Consider the following 6000-nt stretch of genomic DNA (forward strand, 5'->3'; position numbering starts at 1 on the left):
TTCCTTTGCTTGTCAGATAGATTACTCTTCCTACAGTATGGAGACTAGATAGTGGAGGCCAAAGGATGGAGACAGTGATCTTCAGAGAGAAGACAGTGGCCTGACAACCACAGTGATGAGAAGAGGGAGACCACGTGAAAGAGATCAGGAGATAGAAATAAAAATTTGTGAGAGATCAAATATAATGAGTGAGAACAAGGGTCAAGGCTGATGGCCAGATTCTCCTGGCTTGAGCACTTCCATGAACAGTGGGGTCCTTTGGCAAAGCAGGAAATGGAGGGGAGGAGCACGTCTGGGGAAAGATAATGATTCAATTTTGAACAAGTTGAGCTTCAAATGGCTAGTATATTATAGGTGCTCAATAAATATTTATAGACTGAATGAATTTTCACGTAAAAAGATGCCCTCTATATCTGGAATTGGAACTCTTCTGGCCAGGATGGGGATCATGGTTGGAGATTTCTACTCTGATATCTTCAATGTACTTAAATGAAACTTGAATCCCTGGGAGTGGCTGTAATCATCCAGGGGAGTGTGGAGGAGAGATGGGAATGCATGGGCTGGATGCAGAGGAGTAGCAATGCCTGTGGACCCCTGGGGAAGACCAGGTCTCAAAGGCTGAGTAGGAGGACCCCTGAGATTAGGTTCAGCACTCAGTCAGCTCTGTGAGGTTGGAGGTTTTGGGTTTATTTGGGGTACCTGATATTGACTGAACTGTGTCTCCAGCTTCATATATTTAAGCCTTAAACCTCAATGTGACTATCTAGGTAGGATCCTTAGGCAGCTATGTAGGTCAAATGAGACCAGAGGGGTGGACCCTACTCTGGTAGCACTGTGACCTTCTTAGGAAAGGAAGCGATCTTTTTCCCTCTCCTTTCCCCTCTACTTCTTGCCATGTAAGGATACATTAAGAAGGTGGCCATCTACAAACCAGGAAGAGGGCCCTCACCAGAACCTGACTATGCCAGCACCCTGATCTCAGACTTCCAGGCTCCCAGACTGTGAGAACATAAATGTCTGTCATATAAGAAACTCAGTCTGTGGTATTTCGTTATGACTGCCTGAGCTAGCTAAGACTGTGCCCACTTACAGATGGCCTGGTAAATATAAGTAATCAATAGTTCTTTTTTTTTTTTTTTTGAGAGAGAGAGAACTGAGTGAATGAGGCATTCATAGTCATGTTTACAAATGCGTTACTTCCTCAATACAGAATGATTGCAATTGAGGCGGGTGAGAGAGGGAAGGAGCTCTTGGTAGTGTGAATAAGAGGCAGCTATGACAAATGAAGAAACAAACACATAAATAATTTAAAGGCCTGAAAAGGCTTAAAATTCACAAATATATAAATATAGAAATCATTTTGCTAGGCTTGGCTCTGAAATTGGGCATGGGGGATGGTTCTTGGTTAGAGAGAGAGAGAGAGAGAAGTGTGTATGTGTGTGTGTGTGTGTGTGTGTGTGTGTGTGTGTAAGAGCCCTCCTTAACAGTAGATAGGACTATCTAAATCTATGTGTATTTAGGCACAATCTGGATATTGCTCTACACAGAGAAATAATACCCTAAACTGGCAATGAGATTCCTCAAGTAAATAGCAGATAAAGGGTGGAAGAGGGACACAGTGTAACAATAATTGGAATAATTGGAATTCTTGTATCCTACATGGCACTTACAGTGAAAGTATCTTCTAAATTGTCTTCTACCACATGCAGTGTAGGTAAATGATATAAAAAGTTCTTAGAATATTTTAAATACATTTTCCAAGAAAATGTAAGATGAAAGTTAGCCAATTCTATTAAGCTGGCAAATGAAATCTGAATCACTTATTGATTCATAATGAAGAGCAGCCATTCTGTCTGGCAACCAAGAATTCTAATCATCTGCATCAAGTCCTGAGCAAGAAGACAGAAAATGGCATCTGAGGTCACAGGGTTTGTAAGAGGAGGGGTCTTTGGCTTGATTCTTGGTTAAAAGTCATGCCTTTTTCTTTGCAGAAGCAGTGGGTTTAGAAATGGGTGAAGGAACACTGATTCCACTGGGCGTTTTGGTCACTTGCATCTTTGCATCTGCTGAGCTTCAAAGTGTCCATGAATAGTGGAATGTTAGTAAAATTCTGTGGTCTTAAGGGTTCTCATGCTGGGAAGTCTGGGAAGAATAAAGTAGATCTGTGCCTTGATGCCAGAGGAAGCTGCAAAGCCAGCACCTGCCTGGTTGTGCCATTGGTGGGAAATGGGGCACATGTGCTCCAATTTGTAAGAGATCTCCTGGGCCAGGTGGCAACATCAATCTATGGCAACAGAACTCAGAACGACAGTTACTATAGAGGTTGGGGGTTGACTACAATGGTCAGGAAGGAACTTTCTGGGTGATGGAAATACTCTATATTTTGACTGGCAGGGTTGTTACATGGGCATATCCTTCTCCCCAGATTTATCAAACTGTATATGCATGTCCATTCTACTGTATGTAAATTTTGACTGAAAAAGCAAAAATCCAAAACTGGGTGAAAATTAAAGGCTAGGAGCTAATAAAAACACTTAAAACAAATGACCAAACTATCTTTAAAACGAGCCCTTAAAAGGACTCATTATTCATCCACTTTAGAGGAAAACAGATGACGTCAAATAAATGCTCAAAAACAAGCTCCCCATCATGGCATTTGTAATCAGTACAACGATCAGTTTGAACAGAGCTAAACCTGCACTTCTCAGAGTGCAGGAACCATGTCTGGTGGGATAAGCTATCATGAAGCTATTTCTACATTTATTTTCTTTCATGTTTCTGTTGAGGAATTATGTTTTTGTTACTGTAAAAAGCTTTTAATGGAGCTAGAGAAGAAGCTATGTTTGGCCACAGTATTATCTGGTTAAGAACTAAAATGCAGAGCCCTCTGGTGAATCATGTCGCCAAGAACTGCAGACTTAACACATTGAGATGGTACAGATTTGAATTTTGACTTTATGTTTTCAGTCATTGTGAAGATACAGAGATAACAAAAAACAGTTATATAGCAAAAAACAGTTTTTATAGCAAAAAACAGTTTTGAAAGTGGTAGGACATCACTTAGAAAGTTAGTTTTTAGACACCGTTATTCTGACAGATGGGATATTATTTTATCCTCGGAAGTATCTGTAGTAATTAACTAGCTGATGTTTAATGACTTAATAATGATCAAACACCATTTTAGGCTCTCAAATTCCTAAATATTTCTAGCTAGAACTTGTCCTCAAGGAGCTTCTGAGTAAAAGGTTAAAAATTATATTTATATAAATAACTGATTCAAGGAAGAATGGGTTAACTGCACAAGAACTACCCCTGGAGCTCAGAGGACAGGAATTCTCTTTGGATAAGGAATAGAGGAAGGTACCATGGATTCAGTGGCATTGAGACTGGACCTTAAAAAAGGAGATGCTTTTCCCTGACAAGTCAGGAAGGTGGGGGTTCTAGACAGAAAAACTTGAGGGTCTTGGAGTATTATACTTTCATTTGGCTGAAGCACGGGTCACACACCGAAGCCACCAGACTAGAAAGGATGGCGATGGAGAAGAGATGTCTGGAATTCCTGGGGAAGCTGGGATCTGGGTTAAAAAACTCAAGAAAATAAATCCGCAGCAGAATTCAGGAAAAATAGGGAGAAGGAAGAGGCAGAAAAGGTCTTTAGGAGGCACTTGGCACAGGTAAGGCCAGGAGGGATGGAAAAGGGGTGATGGCAATGCAATGATGAGCAGAAGTGGCTAAGCTAGATTGCTTGGGAACTACTTCTTGATCCCATATGAAAGGTAATGGAAAGTCAGGCCTCAAAGGAAAATGCTAGAATTTTAATCTGGTGACCAGAGGGACAGTGATGCTGTACACAAAGGGAAGTTGGAGGAGGGGGGTGACCATGTCGGAGGAGAGAGAATGAGAGCTTGGGAGATGATTGGAAAAGCGGGTCCAGAGATACACTGGGCAGTGGCTCTAGAGAAGTAGACTTTACCTGGTCAGTCAGTCAGTCATGGCAGGGCTGTGTGTCCCACATGAGAGGTGATAGGAAAGGAGAGAAAGTTGGAGCCAGAGCCACTAGAGGAAAGTCCATATTGGGCTCCCGGGCACCATGCTTTCCTACCCACCATCACCCAACATGGCAGACCAAACTGATCAGGATGTTGACAGAAATTACTGGAAAGAAAGGGGTCAAGAAAACTGTCTTTATTGGACATGTCAGACTTTGATCACAAGTCTTTGCAGATTCAGAGTCTCTGAGAAGACAGCTAGGCTTCTTATCCCTCCTGTGTTCAAGGTGAACATTTGCAGGTTCTCTTTCCCTTCCTCCTTCCTTTCTTATTTCCTCTTTTCTTTTTTTTCCTCATCTCCACCCTCTTCTCACTTCCCCTCCCCTCCCTTCCCTTCTCCTTTCTGTCCCTCTTGCATTTACTTGTTTTATTTTGGACTGGCCTAGTGAATACGTGACCATTGTTGACCTATGAGAGGAGGTACTGTCGCCAGGATTCACCACTGTCACCGACAAAGGATAATAATCTTTCTTTTCATTATAATTTTTTAGATTTTTGTGGTGCTGGGGGTTGAACCCAGGGCATCCTACATGCTATGCAAGTGCTCTGCTGCTGAGTTACATCCCTAGTCTTCAGTATTTATTTATGTTCAATATTTATTGTCATTGCTAATTGCAAAGGGAACTCTTCTGTGTTCCAATATTGCATTATTTTGGGTTTTTCAAAGCACTCACAAAAAATATATATTTGCATTACGACATAATTAGCCTTTTTTTAAAAAAAACTTTCTACTTTTTTATTTGTACTAGTTTTAAGAGCCACTCATAAATCTCTTGGTAACTGCACAGGTTCCTAAAACCAGAGACTAGCCACTCCTGGCATTGTGATTAGAGTTATTTAATACCCAAGGCAGTGACAAATGTCTGGCAATGAGGGCACTACTAGGCGTCATGTGTCCTGGGACCCTGGGGGGAGGGCACACTAGGAAAACCTTACCCCAACTCTTGCTCCCTGGTCAGGAGAAATGTTGAGAATCAGGCGGACGCATGAGGGCACTGTCAGGAAAAGTAAGACCCCTGCCTACAGTCAATGCCAGTACAACTAAAAGCTTAAAATCAGTTAAAACAAAGGTCCTACCTTGGTCTTATCTTCATACCCTCAGACTTAATACATTTTTCACATGTTTACAGGAAGCAGTCAAGGAGATATTGGTGGAGAGTTTCGTGGGTTTGGTTAACGAGGTGGAGGAGTATTACTTTTCAGCTGCAAACGTATCCCTGGAATGCCAAGACATTTATTTCAAAGTCTGATTTCCTTGTGCCACTAGAGGCTTGGCAATAGTGTGGCTACTCAGAGATGTGTGGGGCTGGGACCAGTAAGGCATTTGATCCAAGTGTATTCCAGGAAGCTTTTCTTGTTAAATTATATTCTTCAGAAAAAAAAAAAAACCACCCCTGGCACATTTTGTAAACTTGATCTCTATACACTTTTGATGGGCATTCTATTTTCGCCATAAGCCTATGATTTACAGCTAGGCTGGTTTCCCTCTTGCGTAGGGTGACGATGGCAGAAAGCTTGGGACACAAGTAGGGAGCAGAGGGGGCTGGAGTTTCTTTTCCCCAGGGAGACACACTCTAGCTATGCCACACTGCTGTCCCCAGCAGACAGCAAGCCTCCCTCACTCCCCACTGCCATTCATCCAGCTCTGTTCAGCAGCCCAGCTGCCGCGTCTGCCGGGAGGGGCTGCCAAGTGCCCTGCCTACTGGCTGCTTCCCGAGTCCCTGCCATTCCACACACAAACACATCCACACACGCTCTGCCTTGATCATACACCGAGCCACTCGAACATGCGAGCACATTCCTTCCTCCCTTCTTACCGTCTCGGCCCTTGACTTCTACAAGCTCATGGAACATTTCTGGAAAGACACTCTTGATCCAGCAGGGTAGGATTGTTTTGATTTCTCTCTCTCTCTCTCTCTCTCTCTCTCTCTCTCTCTCTCTCTCTCTCTCT

General features: G+C 42.7%; 1 protein-coding gene across 5 annotated transcripts in view; it reads left to right on the top strand.

Moving 5' to 3' along the window:
- Esr1 (estrogen receptor 1) overlaps positions 1 to 6000 on the top strand; it is a 381784-nt gene that overhangs the window by 104139 nt on the left and 271645 nt on the right. The window contains exon 1 of one of the 5 annotated variants that reach the window (XM_048799966.1): positions 5758 to 5932. The exons of the other annotated variants lie outside the window; for them this stretch is intronic. The gene's annotated coding sequence lies outside the window, so the exon portion shown is untranslated. Of the gene's footprint in view, positions 1 to 5757; positions 5933 to 6000 lie in introns of those variants that run through there. 5 annotated transcript variants of the gene reach the window in all.

Source organism: Marmota marmota, unplaced genomic scaffold (assembly GCF_001458135.2).
Source record: "Marmota marmota marmota unplaced genomic scaffold, marMar, whole genome shotgun sequence".
Classification (NCBI taxonomy): Eukaryota; Metazoa; Chordata; class Mammalia; order Rodentia; family Sciuridae; genus Marmota; species Marmota marmota.